The sequence below is a fragment of the Dryobates pubescens genome, chromosome 21 (assembly GCF_014839835.1).
Source record: "Dryobates pubescens isolate bDryPub1 chromosome 21, bDryPub1.pri, whole genome shotgun sequence".
NCBI lineage: Eukaryota > Metazoa > Chordata > Aves > Piciformes > Picidae > Dryobates > Dryobates pubescens.
The window spans coordinates 9331390-9348236 of NC_071632.1; the positions used below are offsets into that span (position 1 = coordinate 9331390).

Below are 16847 nucleotides of genomic sequence, written 5' to 3' on the forward strand. Positions count from 1 at the left end.
AGCCCTTGATACCATCTTTTCAGCAGCTGAAAGGAACAGCCCTTTGGAAGTGCTGGAGAGCAGAGCCATGAGAATATTGCAGAGGGAGAAGTGCAGGCTCCTTCCCTGGGACCCTCCCCCACCCCCCAGGCAGGGACTGGAAACCATTCCCATAAGCTACCTGGTCGGTGATCAGTGAAAACACATCTTGATGTGTTCTCCCAACAGGGGCTTGTGTTCCTCAAGTCCCACTTATGGTGAGGGAGGTCTCCCTAGGGTGTACAGACTCACTCAGGGCTCAGTTCTTGGCAGCACTCCACAAAGGGCCTATGTTATTGTTGCTCTTGTTGCTATTATTATTATTACTACTACTCCTACTACCAAGCTCATAGCTGAAGGGCATGTTACCTGGGGGCTCTGCTACTCTAAATACCACCTCTGTGACCCCCAGACCTCCTCTCTGCAACCCCACCAGCAATACAGCACAAGACTTTCTCTGCAGATGACCTTTTGCCCAAGAAAACCCCCGGATCAACCTCTTCATCCTGTTCAAAAACCCAAGTGGGTTGGGGCTTTTTGTGTGTGCAACGCCTCTCCTGGGTCATGTCAAATCTCCACCCACCCCAGTGGCTGGCTGTGGTCGGGTGTGAGTGGCTGGGGCAAAGGCAGATGCCATTTATGCTCAGCCACAGTGCTGGCATTTTTCCTCTGTGCAGATGATGCAGCTGCTCATGCGTGTTAATCCCAGCACCAGGTCACTGAGCGGGAACAAGGCAAGGATTGTTCCTCCAGAGCCTGGGTGAAAGTGGGAACACAAGGCGTGGGGAGGGGAGAGGAAAGCCACACTGCCCCAGCACAGACAGCAGCAGAGCTGAGCTGCGTCTCCGTTTCACTCCGTGTAATACCAAGGGCTGGCTGCTGGAAGAGATGCTAAGATCTTGCTGCTGCTGAGTAAAAGGGTGAGTTGGTGTGGGTTGGCACTGACTTGGTGAAACACGTTTGCCCTGTGCTGCACCCAGAGAGCAGCCTGGGAAAAGAGATAACCATCGGGAAAATCTGTAGCTGTGGTGCTGCTGGGGATCTGACGCGGCAGGGTGCTGCTGCTGCCGCCGCTATCGGTTTCTGCTGGTTGCAGCACACCTTCCTGCCGGGGCAGGTCCCTCACTGCCTTGATGCTTAGAAATCTGGTCAGGCGAGGTGGTAGGTCCAGCCTCGGGGGGAAGGACCAGTCAGCCACGTGGGTAAGGATGGGCTCCATGAGGCTTTGCTTCGACTTCAGCTGATCAAGTGCATTGCTGTGAAAAGTTTGCAGTTTTGTGTGGTAAGAGCAAAAGTGGAAGTAGGTCTGTAAGAGGAGACAGAGATGGTGTGTCTGGAGACAGTGTCAAAGACAAAATGGCTCATGTGGTTGGGGGAAAGTCAAGCAGACTTCTTCAGAGAAGTGGGTATTGTGTTGGACTGGAAAGGAATAAAGGTGTAGAGCTTTTATTTTCTCAGTTCAATTTTTTCCCCTGCCCCTACAATTCTTGAATGCTATCCCAGGCAAAACCTTTGACCTTAAGCAGGTTTTGGGCCGCTAAGGGGCAGAGCAGTGTTATTGGCAGGACTGGTGACAGAAAATTCAGCATCCACTGGGAGGCTTTGGACTAATAGAGAATTCAGATGTTTTAGAAGAGATTAGGGAGACCGCCTTTTATTTTACTTCCTGTTGTATCTTCACAGCAGTGCAGATTACTCACCACTGCACACATCTAAAAGGAGCCCAAATCAACTTCACACCCCAATACTTAGCTGTACTCATAGCAGCCCACCCTGACCCTCTTATCTTCTGCTTTTCCACACCCACAGACATCAAAGTCCCTTACATGTCTGCCACCTCCCAGGCCACCAGGGAGGTGCTGACCCCTCTTGCACCCAGATTAGGAAGTCTTGGTGGCAAGGAACATGCTGCAGGGAACATTCCACTATTTGTTATTCAATAATTATGAGTGAGGACAGGAAAGGGCTTTTGTACCTCCACTGATGAGTGGTGATCTCAAGGCCAGAGATTCATGCTGACTTGACTCAATGATATTTGTGGATTCTATACAGAAAAGGAAGAGCTTCCACAGGTGGAGCCGAGAGGGCAGCAAGAGCCTGCACCTGCTTTTGAGCAGAGGAAGGGGCTGGGCCAGAGTTTCCCACATCTTGGCTGACTATTTTAACCACTAAACCAGTAGGTGAAAGCAGTAACCAAAACCAAACCTAAATGAACCAAAACAGAAAGTCATGATTCATGTATGGGTCTGCAGGGAAGATTCCCTACTCCCACTTCCTATGCACTTTCAAAGAGCTGAACAACCTCCCCTTTCTTTTTGTTTAAAGAAGGGATTAGAAAGAATATTTCTAGAAAAGTGTTTAAGCCCTTGTGGGGAGCAGGACTGGGCTCTACCCTCTCTAGCAGCTATTCCAGCAGCTGGCTGGGGCATGCTGCACTCCTTGCACTGGCTTTTTGTTTTCTGAATAGATACCTGCCTCTTCAGTGTCCCCTGTGTCACTGGGATGTGGAGTGCTAGCCAAAAAGTTTCACATGTCAGGGTGCTGTTGCAGCCCAAATCATCCCTGTGACTGTGGTCCGTGTCTGGTAGCTAGTTGTGTGTGGTGATTGTAGCAGGAGTGTCCTCTAGGCTTGGAGCCTGAAAATGCCAGAGAAAGAGAGCAGGGCAATGTGTTTAGCTGAGGAGTTAGGCTGATCTTCTATAAGTACCACTGATGGGATCGTTTGTTTTTGACTCAGTGAGCATTCATTTAAGATACACATGTTAAGAAATGCTCCTTAAAGTCAGAGAGAAGCTGACTGCTGTCTACTGCCCCAGAGGCCTCAGGCTACTCACAACACTGCACACCGTGCCCAGTATTTACCCAGGTACGTATACAACAAATACCTGTGTGTACACATACCTGTGTGGGGATGGATGCATGTATATGTATATTTGCATTCCTGATTGCTCAAGACAGTTATGTTCTACTGATGCTTTGATACAGAGAGAGCCTTGTGGATGCTCTCCAGCTGAAATGACCTAATTCAGGTTACGCCTTGAGTGTGGTCTTGGGCAGGGCCCTTCTTTGCTGCCCACGCAGCGTGAACTGCTTGGGGAGGCTGCAGCTGGAGATCCTCCTGCTCCAGGGAGCAGAGGAGCCATGGGTGAGCATCCCTGCAGCTGGCAGGAAGGGAGCAGCCACCCTGCCCCAGCAGGGCATTAGCTGCTGAAACCAGCTTGGTGCAGGCTGGGCCTGGTGCCAAGTGCCAGCAAAGCTCATAGTTTGTTTAATACAGCCACTTCCACAGCAGAGCCTAGCCTGGCAACAGGCCTGTGCTGCAGGCTCCCTGCTGTGAACTTGTTTCCCACTCCAGGGATGCAGTGAGTGTTCACCAAGGAGCACACAGCACTCTGGAAGTGCAGTGTGCCATCCCAATGCTGCCCTGCTCCTACCACCGGTGCTGACAGCAGCAAGGCACAGGCTGCTTGTGCCAGGGCAGCTGGCGGTTCAGGCACCTCGCTGTCCGGCAGCATTGGCAGCTGCTGCCGCTTCTGCACTGGAGTGGATTGCAGTGGAGAGCTTCTCGCTGCCACCCCTCTCTGCACAAGCATCCCCAGAGCATCAGTAAAGTGGAAGATCTTGTCCTGTACTCAGATTTACTTGGAAAAAGATAGGTCACTAAATATTGACTCACTGTGCGCTGAGACTAATATGCTCCAAACAGCTGCAGGTCTCTCCTACCCTCTGAAATATTCCTGTGGGGGAGCAATGTGGAATGTGTTCCCCTCTGAAATGTGATTTTCATTTGATGTGTAATTGTGTGCAATACTGTCACTGAGATTACCCCAGACTGTCACATGCTGGAGACTCTGTACAGTTTGTTTCTACAATGGCACTTCTTAGTGCTACATACCTTCCAAAATTAAGGAGGACAAAAAAAAGGGGGTGTAAAAAAAAAGGCAGACAAAGAAATATTGGGAAAGCCTTGCTTGAGACAGGGAAAACAGCTCCCAGAGGAAAACTTTGTTTATTGCTTTTAGTTTATGAAATGCTTGACAGAGGTCAGACTTCTTTTCTGTGCAAAGATCACACATAGGGTGCAGGATGATTTACTAAAAGTCTCTCATAGGATGTTAGTAGCAGGGTTATCTGTTGCTAATTAGGCCTTATATAATTACTGTTAATAATAGAGATGTGTTTGGAGGGGATAAGGTGTTAGGGCTGTGTTCAGACTAAAGCACCTTGCTCTCCGTCTGAAACAGACTGAGCCAGCATCTTGCCTCTTGTACAGTTTGGCTGTGCTGGGTGAGCTGTGTCCAGACCCTCCCTATCTCCCCTAGCAAAGGAGGGCAAGGCTTTGCCCACAGGAAAGGGAAAATTAAAAGCAAAAAACCAGCTGCCAACCCTCAGGAAAGGGCATTGTGCTTTGAAGGGAGCCAGCCTGCTCACTCGTTGCCCAGTGACTCACATCCTTGGTGTTTTGTGCGCAGAGCCTCGGCATGAACCTGAGTCAGGATGTTGATGGATGCCATGGGCAGCCATGGGCGTGTTCAGGCGAGTCAGGCAGGAGGCTCTGCTCTCGGGAGCAAGGCTGGCACACATCACCCTTCCTGCCACAGAACAGGCACCTACCAGACTTGACAAGGGTGCTTAGGGGCACTGCCTTTGCTTTGTGGGTGCTTTCTGGGAGCTACTGGCCATGGGCATCAGTGCCCAGTGTGTCTCCTGCGGGAGAGCCGTAACCTGAATTGCCCAATGGTTTGGTAACTCCAGAGGTTGTGCAGGAGGAGATGTTCAGAGGGAGGAGCTGGTGGCACCAGAGTGCAGTGAGGTGTGGTGACTCAGCGGAGCGTGCTGCCGGCCCCGCGGCAGGCGTGGGCACACAGCGGCCGCCACGCTCCTTCCTGGAAGGAGCTTCTGCCGCCCTTCCTCTCTAAAATTATGAAATTAGCTTGTTTGGAGGAGTATTATTCATAGTCATACTTCACTAGATAAACTTCCAAGTTGGGTTGATGCCAGGAAAGGTGCGAGCTGTTAACAAGTCAAGGAATCCAAATCCACTTGGCGTAAGCAGGTATGAGTTTCACTCTCACACCGTGACACGGGGATGTACCTCCAGCTGGCCCTCAGCCTTTTGTTGGCACCACTTGCTTAGGATTCATTGCAGTTTTACACTTCTTGAGTCACTGGCTTGGAGCGATAAAATCTTTGATGTATTGCTATCAACCCTATGTGTGCAAACAGGAGGCAGAGTAGAAGCACTCGTCAGGACAACAGTAATTAGTTACAACTTCCGAAGCGAAGTGTACAATTAGTGCTGTGTCACATACCAAACACCAGTTGTGCAATGAGAGGGGTGTGATGGCAATTAGGAATTCCAGAGTTTTAGGGCAATTGTTGTGCCAAATCCCCTTCAGCTTCTACAAGCAGCATCAGGCAAAGGGACTGTTTGCATCACACAGGAACTCTCTTGCAACCTGATCGCCAAAGAGATGGCAGCTCCTCTGTCCTGGAGCACTTCTCTGGCTGATAAAGTAACCCTGAGCCCAGCTCTCTTTCCTGCGAAAAACAGCCAATGAATATTGGAAGACCTCCTGCTCATCTCTCTTTTCTTGCAGTCTCCTTCTACACAGACTCTGAGAGCCTCTTCCCTCCCCTCATGAGCAGCTTCTCCCTTCCACGGAGAGTAGATGTGCAACAGAGGGCCCAGGGCTCCAACCCACCAACCCACTGAGGAGCAGGGACACAGTGACAGCAGCACCTGAGCAGCACTTCACTCCACCACAGCCACCCCCACCAGGTGACATGAACATTTCACACGTAACACTGACGGTGAGTGTCTCTTCCTTATGGCACCTAGAGAAAGACCTCTTTCTATCCTACAAATACGAAGCATGGACAGTCACACAGGTCCTATGCTCTGTCATGCTGGTGCTTGAAGCCTAAGAGCTTCACAAAATCGTGAGGTTTCAGGCACTGGAATGCTGCTATAAGGTCTCCACAAAGTCTTCTTGACAGATAGTTGTTTCTCCAGCTCTTCTCCTACCCAGCCCCCCTACCCCCAGCCCCCCCCAAGCAGGTTTCCAGAATATCATGCAGATAAAAGTGAAAGGAGGGAGAGTCATGGAGACAAGCTGGAAAGGATGGTCAGTCCACCCTCAGAAAGCAGCTGTGCCCCCATTGTGCTGGGTGAATGACAAAGCTCGGCCAGGATGTCAGGCTGACCCAAAGCATTGCAGCTGTGTCCAATTGACCAATAAATCATGTCCTGTTTGGGGATGGTCTTCTGAATAGCTGGGCAATCACTGCTTGTTGGCTAAAGGCTCCCTGATGCATGAAGGTACCATTTGGATTAGATGTGAGCTTCCATGACTAGGGGTGAGAGTTTTTCGGTGGTGCAAATGGGAAGAGCACCCAAGCAAGCATAAGCAGGGGTCTAGAACATTCTCCCTCTGTAGTGGAAAGAATTGTCACCACCAATTAATGAAGTATTTGCTTGGTTTGTTTTCTTCCCTAAAAATATCTATCTGGGTCAAATTTATGAAGAGTTTTAGGGTGGCTGGATTGCTTCTGAGGGAGAATTTGTGATTTCCATCTAAGAAACTGCTGAGAACCACCTGTAAATTACTATGAGCAGCTCTGAGGATCCTAAGGGTAGGTAGAGACTGTGCAGAAGAGACAGAAGTGAGACAAAACATTTCCCAAGCAAGGGCATAATTAGGGATTAGAGGCTGATCCTACTGCATAGTATAATTAGGAGATTATAGCATGGCATTGCCCTGGATTAGACTTGACAGAAAAAAAATCTTTGCCTTGCTATATAAAAGCCTCCTTCTGAAATGGAAACCTGTAAACAAAAGGTCTTCACTGTCTTAAAACCATGTCCTATGGCAGCCTCCTGTGTGCTAAGGCTTGCATGTTGAGGAGTGAATGGAAACTTGTGTGGTTTCCTGGGTTAGAGGTAGAGAAACCACTGATGGGAGGTGGCCACCAGTTCCACCTGCTGCTTCCCCTTCCTTGCATGGAAACAGGTCAGCCCAGACAAACCTTTCTCTAAATCATCAGCAACACAGGGCAGTGGGTTTGAGGACCCCCTGCTCTGGTTTCTGGGCAGGTTCCTGTTGGGATCTCCCCTAGGCTTTGGGAAGAGGCTTGAAGGGCACCTGTCACTCCCCTCAGCCTTGGGCATTGCACAGGAGGACAGAACCACTGCCTTACATTGTAATTTGGGCCAAGGAAGGCACCCTGTGGGCTAGTGGGCAGGGAGAGTGGGAGAAAACCACTCAGTAGCACTGACTTCTGTATCAGCTAAGCCAGCCCCTAAATCAGAGGAACACAACATTGTGAAAATCTGCTGCACAGCTTATGTTCCCTTACCTCCTACCCTATAGAATTTCTAAATTAATAACTCTTCCCCCTCCCCCCCCCCAGTATTAAATAATATCTCTAAATGAACCACCAGCAGGCAATGAGGCTGGTGAGGGGCCTCGAGCACAAGCCCTATGACAAGAGGCTGAGGGAGCTGGGATTGTTTAGCCTGGAGAAGAGGAGGCTTAGGGGAGACCTTATGGCCATCTACAACTACCTGAAAGGTGGTTGTAGCCAGGAGAGGGTTGGTCTCTTCTCCCAGGCAACCAGCACCAGAACAAGAGGACACAGTCTCAAGCTGTGCCAGGGGAAGTTTAGGCTCGAGGTGAGGAGAAAGTTCTTCACCGAGAGAGTCATTAGCCATTGGAATGGGCTGCCCAGGGAGGTGGTGGAGTCACCGTCCCTGGAAGTGGTCAAGAGGGGATTGGACGTGGCACTTGGTGCCATGGTTTAGTCATGAGGTCTGTGGTGATGGGTTGGACTTGATGATCTTTGAGGTCTCTTCCAACCTTGGTGATTCTGTGATAGTCTTGGTGTGCTCTTGGTGCCATGAGCTGACTTATTCTTGATAGAAGTCCTGTGAAAAGAGTCCATCCCCCGAATGAAGCAGCAGTGGTGCCCTGAGCTGTAGATTCCTGAGGAGAAGAGGGTAGTAGGGAAGTGAAATGCCCACCCACAGCTCCCACTGCTTTGGCATGGGTTTCTTTGTCATACTCTATGGTTGCAGCAGCAAGGTTGCCCAGTTCCCATGGCATCTCCTTTTCTCCTTATGCCACTTTTTTCTTTTATCTAGTATTCATTCTTCAGCACAGAAGCCACCTTTTTACTGTCTTACACCTATTACTTGTTCACAGCACTGTGGATGGTAAATACAAACAACTCTGAGTACTTTTCTCATTATATACTCTGGAGCACAGAGGTGAATAATAATCATCTGCATCTTATGGTCAATTAACAAGAATAAAGCCATGGATGAATCACAAGTGACACAAGCTCTGTGGCCTCTGCAGATCCATTTCCTGGTTTTCTTTTTGATGCTCCAAAGTCAATGTGTAATAAATTTTCAGCAGCCTTCACATGTAAGTGCCAGATAATAAGAGAATATATTGACCGAAACAAAGGCTTCTTTTACTTTGGGGAGCATTGATTTTAATAAGGTCATTTGTCTTTCTCTTGCTGTGCAGTCACAGAATGAAAAATTGCAGAATTTACAGAAAATAGAGAGCACATCATCTTGTCAGGCTATGATTTATCTGGAGAGGAATGACTGTCAGATTTCCTCAGCCTAGGAAGCTAATTTGAACACTGTGGTCTAGTAATTTTGCTAAACCTCCCGACATTCCCACCAAGCCAAACAGTCCAGATACTAAAATGCTTAAATATGTGAATTCAACCAAAAATTATTCCAGAGCAAGTGCCTGGATTCTCAGATCATCTTCTTTTAAGGTATTGTTTGGAATTGTTTTGCAACTTTATCTATAATGTGAACTATTTCTGCTACACCATAAGTTTGTGTAGCAAATGTAATTGTCTTCTCTCTACACTGTATTTTCTCTGGCCTCCCCTTGAGTACCTCCCCAGATAGCAAAAGGTACTTTGCCTTTTGCTATCTGACTAGCCAGTCAAAAAGTTATTTGAAGTTGTAAGTAAAGAAGTAAGAGAAGATTTAGAACTATAAAAAGTAACCTGTATACTTCTCTAAAAGCTCCTCTCTGGGGGATATTAAATGACTGCAATGTACAGTCAGGCATAAAAGGTAACACTGCAAATTGGAGCTGTCATTTCAGCTCCCATTAAGAGATTAATTAATTTTCTTTTGACAGGGAGCTTCAATATAGGAGCACCAGATATGAAACCATAAAGGTTTCTTTTCAGAATGCATATTGATAGTCATCTGCCTGGGATCCTACCAAATGCAGGACATTATTTTTTTGCTCACAAACATTTGGCCCAGCAGGACCATTGCATGGTGGGTGCATCAGAGGCCACAGGAAGGCTCAGGAGCTCCTGAAATCAGAGTGCATCCCTCTTTCCAGAGGAGTTTTTTAGGTTTTATAGGGTGTTGAAGATCCTACTGTTCCAAAAATACCTGCTTGCTTAGGAGGATTTAAAATGTGAGCCTTCTCTCTTGTGTTTAGGATTAATTAACCCTTGGGAGAAAAAGTCTTCTTGTGCATCTTGTATATCACAAGGAAATGACCTGAGGAGATCTGTATGTAAAAGGAAGCCTACCCAACGGTGGGACAGCCTAGTCTGGTGTAATAATCCTGTCACCATGGCGTGGGGGTCACTTTGGGCTTCACCCAGAGCCCCGGGGGCAACTCATTCCCCCAACAGCTCCAAAGATTCCATTTGCACTGCACTGAGCCCCAGCTCACAGCTCAGCCACCCGGTTTAAGGGGCATGACTTGACTCCCAGGAGCTCGGATGAGTTTCTCTGGATGTCCACTCTGGTTTTCCTGCAGATGGCAACAACCCGTAATGGGTAAGCAGGAGAAGAGGTCTGCCTGCTGGTGGGGCAGGAGCCCCCCCAGCAGCCCTGTCAAACCCCGGCGGTAGGGTTAGAGGGGGGAAAAGCAGGGAAGAGAGAGCAAGGCAATGAATAATAGATTACTGAAATCTGGCCAGCCAGAAAGCGCATACACGGCAGAGGGGAAGAGTGCGTAATTCAGCTGTAACTGCTCGGAGGGGAATTTTAAGTAAAGAGAAGAGGCAGGGTGCACATTCCCTTTGTTTCTCTTTCCAGTTGTGGAAATGTGGATTTGTTCATCCATCTGGGCCTTAGGGCTCAAAGGTGACCCAGCTACCATCCTGCCATCTGTCAGGTGATGGGGCTGATCACACAAGGAATGCCAAGGCATGGCTGAAGCATGACCTGAAAATGAGTGTTACCTGTAATACTGCAGGCAAGAAGTGGTGAGTGTAGAGGATGCACCTTTAAAAAGACAGGGACAAAATCGTGGTGCTACCTTGTTGATGGCTATTTCACAGCTCCTGAGGGCTTTCTGTCTTGTGATTCACCACTAATCACCGTGCTCACTTTGCAAACCATCACATTTATATGAGATTGGCTTTTGTCACGGCAAACAGAAACCTGTTTAACTTTCTCATGTTTCTCCAGAATAAAAAAGGGAACAGAAGAGGAGGCAGGTTGGCTAAGCTGGAGTGTGTAAAGGATGTTACCTTAGGAACTGAACATGTTTGTATCTAGGAACTGAGCGTGTTTGCATCTATAAGTGGTAATTTTACCTGACAAACTTATACCCTGCATTTGTCAGGATGAAACGTCTCAGAATTCTTACTGGTGTTTACAGCAAGCCACATAAATATAGACACACGCTGTCAGCTCAGAGATCTGCCTGTGCCAACACCCCATTGATGAAAGTCACGAAAATCAAGCTCTACTGGAGGAATAGCAAATGAGACAACATGCCCTGGTTTCCTGCTCTCCAAGGGGAGGTACAAAGGGCTGGTCTGCGCTATAAAACCTGAGCGTTTGTAACCACCACTGTGTCACAGCCACCTGCGTAAAGCTCCTTTTGTTGTCTCTTCTTGCTATCCTCTGGGCTTCAGTGAAAGACTTTGGCAACAAGTTCCCTGTTCTAGTTTGTGTGAAAACCTCTCTCAGTTTCTACGTTGTAACATTTCAGTATCACTGAATGTTCCCTTCTTTATTCTTTCCCCTTTTTTTTAATGAAAGGGCACACTTGGGAACTTTTGATCTGCTTTCTCCTTCCCAGGATGTTATACTTTTTTTTCTTATAGTGTTTCTTTGTACTGGTCTCTACCAAAGATAATTTTCCCCCCACCCCCAATCTCTTTAAAAAAAAAAAAAAAAAAGAAGAAGAAGAAGAAGAAAAAAAGAAAAATGGCATAAATAACAAAGACATAGTGCAGTGGGGAGAATGGGTGATGCCCACTCATAAAACATACTGAGCTACTCTTATAAGAAATGGCAATTCTTCTACTTTTATGTCTCCCTTGCCGTCTTCCAAGAAGCAAAATTAAAAGGGGAGAGAAAGATAATTGTCTTCAGTGGGTAATGTAATTGAGATCTAAATAATAATAACAACATCATTCCAAGAGCGATAGCTGAAGACCTGTATCTTAAAAATGAATGACTGTTTGTTATTTACCCACCACTGCATCAGGGGACCTGTGTTAACTTCTGCTGGCACAACAGCTTCTCACTCTCCACAGCAACAACCTGTTTGATGCTTATTTTTGAACCGTTGTGTGTCCAGCACCTAATGAGACACTCAGTTTGTGGCATGCGTGGAGTACGTGGTCCAGATCACCAGCTCTCTCTCTATTTTACTGTCCTCTTGTGACAAAGTTGATGCAGGGAAGTGAGCACTGGCATATCATTCAGTGCCAGATGACCTGGCACAGAAAGCTGCAGTCTGAGACCTGCTCAGAAGTAGCTGGCTGGTGCTTTGTTTTCTGACCAAGAGATAGGATGCCTATAAGTACTGTGTTTGTTTTAAGGATGATTTCTGGTTATCAGTGCACTAAGCAATGTGCATTACATTGGAAGAGCAGGGATGGATGGTGCATTTCCAGTGAACAATAAAATCACTACAAATGCAGTCTTATTCGTTCAAAAACTTATTAGGTTCGCTCTGAATTCATTTGAACGATGCTGCCTGGGGAGAGCAAAGCAACAGCAATGTCACCGTATTCCCATCACGGAGCTGGGGGAGGGGGCTGCCTCTCTTTAAACATTCGTTGTCGGTGTGAAAGACGCAGGTTCAGTGTCTGCTTGAGGGTATTTCAGCCCCCTCCACCACCTCTTTCTTAGTCCTTCATCGCTGACTGCCACACCATTAAATATTCTGGGGTGCTCGCAATCCTGTTGCTGCTGTTCCACTTAGCATTAATAATTAAACCTTCACTGGCAGAGGGACTGAGCTTCACATATCTTCCATTCTCGAGGAGAGCTCCAGGCTGAGAAGCATTCATGTCCTTTGTTGAAATGACTGCTCATATATTTTCCACACACCAAAACTGTGCCAGCCAGAGGGACCGAAGGTAGCCCACTTTAGTCTGACTGTCTCATGGTGGGGATGCTAATCTGGAAAAGATGGTAAACATTGTTTGAAACCCAGTTTCTGCTTTGTCTGAACTAAACTACAAGGTCTCCATTTTGCTATAAACCTCTCACATTTAAATTTGTTTTGACCCAAGTCGGGGCATGTTTTTAATTTTGTTCCTCCCTAGTTGTTTTTTCTGTCTCGGCAGGATGCCTGGGAACTCTCTCTCCCCTTTCATTAATTGCAAACATAATGATAACAAAACTCTGAGGCAGTAAACACCTCTCACTTGGCTTTGGACTTTATTCATCCCTAAGGTATAGCTATTATTTCATAATTTGGAGCACCTTCTAGGTATTCTTTTATCAGTAGTATAATAGATACTTAGAGCTCTGTGATTACTTCCTTGTGAACTTGCCTTGGTGTTAACAGCTTTTATCCTGGCTCAGCTGTTTGCAGCAGCTAGGGGCTCCTCCCTTCCAGGACATAGTTTCATCCTGACCGAAACCAGCATCCTACACAGCATCACCCTGTTGTTAGGGCAGACAGGTGCTGCACCATATTTATTCCCACTCTGCAGGAAGAGATCATGGCCTCGGTTACATAAAACAGTGGATGGAGCATGCACATTATGTACTGCTGAAGTCATGACCTAGTATGCACAATGCTTCTAGACTTCCTAATTAGGGACAGAGCTAATTAGAACTGGCTAAAATGTGTGTATATCGGACATGTTTTTATTTCACAGCCTTCAAAAGAGAAATAAGCCTCTTCTCCTCCCAAAAATATTTATGTTTGCCACCAACATTTTCACCAAAAGGTTTCTTATTTATTAAGTTGGAACTGGATTTTCAAATGAAGCCTGTAGTGAATCAGTGGTTTTGATGAAAATAAGAGAGTTTGGGGATTGGCTTAAAGACAGGCAAGAAGTTTTCATGAATGCTTTAGGGAGAGACAACACAGAAAGGATCTGAGCTGGGGGGAAAAGGCATTGGGTAACAGGTAGGGTGAAGAGGTGCGACACAGTGTCACAGCTAACAGTCTTTATTTTCTCCCTTTTTTTCATCATGGAGCAATTGTAAAGTCGAGCTATGGTCTTTCACATCATCTTGGGCTGTAAACCAATGCTGCTCCAGCCAAAGTACTGCAAGTTTCCATTCTTTCTAATGACAAACAATTGTGCTGTTTTTAACCCCTCCACGTGCCACATAAACATGAGGAAAAAAATTTTCATTGTGAGGGTGACAGAACACTGGAACAGGCTGCCCAGGGGGTTTGTAGAGTCTCCTTCTCTGGAGATATTAAAAACCTGCCTGGATGTGTTCCTGTGTGTTCTATTCTAGGTGAGCCTGCTCTGGCAGGGCAGTTGGACTGGATGATTTTTTGAGGTCCCTTCCAACCTGTGATTCTGTGATGCAAATAAAGACAACTGAATGGATCCCTTTTTATGGTTTTCTCCCATAGTTTACTCTCTAGTGAAAACCTTGAATGACTCATTTCTGGCTGGAATCAGCTGAGACAACAGAACCAGTGGCAGCAGTGACTCTGCCACCTACAACGTTGCTGCTACACCAGTCTTAGAGCTATGAAATACTATGTAAGGGTTTCTTTTCCTTCTTCAATGGAAAACAATTGGGCAAACATAAAAAGCAAGGAAAATCAGCAGCGAAAGCTGGAGGAAAGCAAATATAAGACAAAATGTGAATTTGGATTCCTGAAGATAGCTCTGTTTGAAGAAGAAACAGGACTGGAAAGGGTTTGGTTCCTGAACTGCAGTGACTCCTTGGGAATGGCTGTGATATGCTGAAATGACTAAGAACTCTAAGCCAGCACATAGTTTCCTTCATACCAGCCCACTCAGGGATTTGAAATAACTTTTTTGTCAGAAGCAAAACACAGAACTGAAGGAATGAAATGCAGCATGTCATGGAAATGTCATAACCTTCTACCTGACTCCTTCTGCAGCAGCTGTTGGCACAGAAGTTTTGTTTTCTCTTCTATGAAGCAGAATTAAATAGAGAAGAGTTGGTGCAGGGGCTGCAGTGGAACAGAGGAACTAGAGAAGTAGCAATAAAAGGTGGCATCTCTACTAGTAAATTAATAATGGTCACAGACACTGGAACTTGATCATCTGTGCTGTGAAATGGTTAGAACAGTCCTTCCCATTGTTTTGGTCGGGGGCTAGCTTGCTGTCTCCCACACATGTCCTGTGATGAGACATTTAGATGTGAACAATGGGTTCTGAAGAGTAAGAGCTCTATGGCTGTGGGCCCTGTTGGCTTCACTGTCTGAGAATTGCCTGCATACACGCATGTCTGTTTTTCCCAGGATAGGTAGGATTAGATTCATTCCAGGCTGATGAAAATTAAAATTCTAAGTCACTCTTTTTTTTCTTTTTCTTTTTCTTTTTGTTTTCATCATGAATTTGTCTCATTCTTTTTGTGTATGAAGGCTTCTGGCATCCAGCAGTTCCAGTAGTGATGAGTGCCAGAGTTTAACTACATCAAGAGACTCCAGAGGGCAATTGTCCTGATCGCATAGGGATGCCTGCTTTAAGAGGAAATTAATTGTTCTGCAGACAGCTCTAACAAATACAACTCTATGGATTGTCCAGGGAGCTTAGACATCCACTTTTGATGTAGATACATACTAACAGATACTCAAAACACTTGGGCAGGATGAACCTTTCCCTTGATTTTTAGCTATGCCTGTTAAGCTGAGATGAATCCCATCCAGTCTATCAGTTCCTACAGTTCCTTAGAAAGAGCATTCAGTACAATCTGGGCAACTTCAGGTAACTTCAGTTTAACTCTCCACTGTGAACTTTGCTGGACGTGGTTGCATGGGATTAGCAACACTTAGCATGAGTTTGAACTTCCAGTTTCAGAGTGCCCGGAAGCCAGCGCCTCGCTCGCTTGAGCTGCTGCTCGCTGAGCCATGCAGCTGGAGCAATTCTAAACATGTGTGATTTGGAGAACCAGAAACTCCTTCGTGAATCTACCCTAAGCCTGAATTTTGTGCAGCATAATAAAATGAACTTCAATATGAATAAAACATTTAACACTTTTTTTTTTTTGGCAGCTAAGTAATATGTTTATATTTATTTAGTTCTTATTAGTAGTTAATGAATGTAATGATTTCCATATTAGACACAAAATAAGCTACTTATTAATGACATTGGTGCAGGACTCTCCTCATCTGCAAGGTATAAATGGACATTTACTTTGTGCTTTTTGGATACCAATTCCTTTCACTGTAAGTTTATCCTAGGAAAAAGATATTATTATTGAAAAGATTAATTGTGCCTTTTGTGTGGTTTGTCTGTTAGCTCCAACCATAGCTAGACACATCTAGCTGGGCACAGCTGCCTAATATTTAGCTTAGGCAAAGGTCTTCAGTCAAAGTAGCACAAAGAAATGTCCTTCACCAATTGTCTGCTTTAGCAATTCTGTCAGAAAACTATTCCATACCTTTCTCCACTTCTAATTCTGTGCTGTGACTCAGAAGTATATTACTATGCCTAACATAGAAGTGATACAGTTTGGAATACTATGATTAAGAAGAGAAAAACAATAAACAGTTTAATTCACAGCTAAGCAGCGAGCCTGGTCTTGGCAAGAGCAGAATTAAAGGATCAGTTTGAACAAAACAGATCTCACTTTGTTCTTTGGTAATGCTGACAATCAGATAGCTGTAAGAAAATGTTCTCTACTTGCAAACTGAGACTGCTGCAAACAATAGGCACATTTGAATTTTTGTCACAGCTTCCTTCCATGGGATGATTTCCGAGAGAGATTCAAATACTGAACGCCACAATGTAGTAAATGAGCAGAGCAAAGCAAAAAAAGCATGTGTTGACCACAGCCTGTTCTGGCTAATAGGGTTTGCAAAAATAATCTGCTGGTGGGGTGGAAACAATCTTACAAATTCCTCCTGGATTTTTCACAGTAAAGCGAATTACCTTCTCTGAGCTGCGGATAAAAGTTCTTCCTTAAGGCAGAGAACATTCCCTTGTAGAGTCATGGTGAAAGAAGTTCTTCACTGAACTTCTGAGAAATCTGGCTTCCTTTTTCTCTATTCTTTACTTTCTTTGTTCCCTTTTCAGCTGTTTTTCCATACAATGTGCAGTTACATAAATAAAAGTGGCTCATCTGTTAGGATGAGTCAGGAGATGGGGAGTAAATTGACAAGTTCATGCAAAAAGCCCCCAGTATCTGCACTTGGTTAAGGGGAGTGCTTTTGCAGTAGTCAGGAAGAATAGAAAGGAGAAATTGATTGTATGTGTATGTGTAGGTGGTAGAGGTATTTTTAGATAGAGGTAAGAGGCTAGAAGCTGTCAAAAAACCTGCAAGTAGGAGCAGAGTAGACAGGAGCTGCCCCAGGTAATATGCTTTACATCAGGCAAGATGAACCACTTTTAAAATACACTTCTAAGTAGTCATTGAA

General features: G+C 45.8%; 1 protein-coding gene across 1 annotated transcript in view; it reads left to right on the forward strand.

Annotated features, from left to right (window-relative positions):
* The first annotated feature begins 804 nt into the window (after positions 1-804).
* Positions 805-16847, forward strand: part of ARHGAP12 (Rho GTPase activating protein 12) — a 91035-nt gene continuing 74992 nt past the window's right edge. The window contains exon 1 of the mRNA XM_054171344.1: positions 805-938. The gene's annotated coding sequence lies outside the window, so the exon portion shown is untranslated. The remainder of the gene's footprint in view (positions 939-16847) is intronic.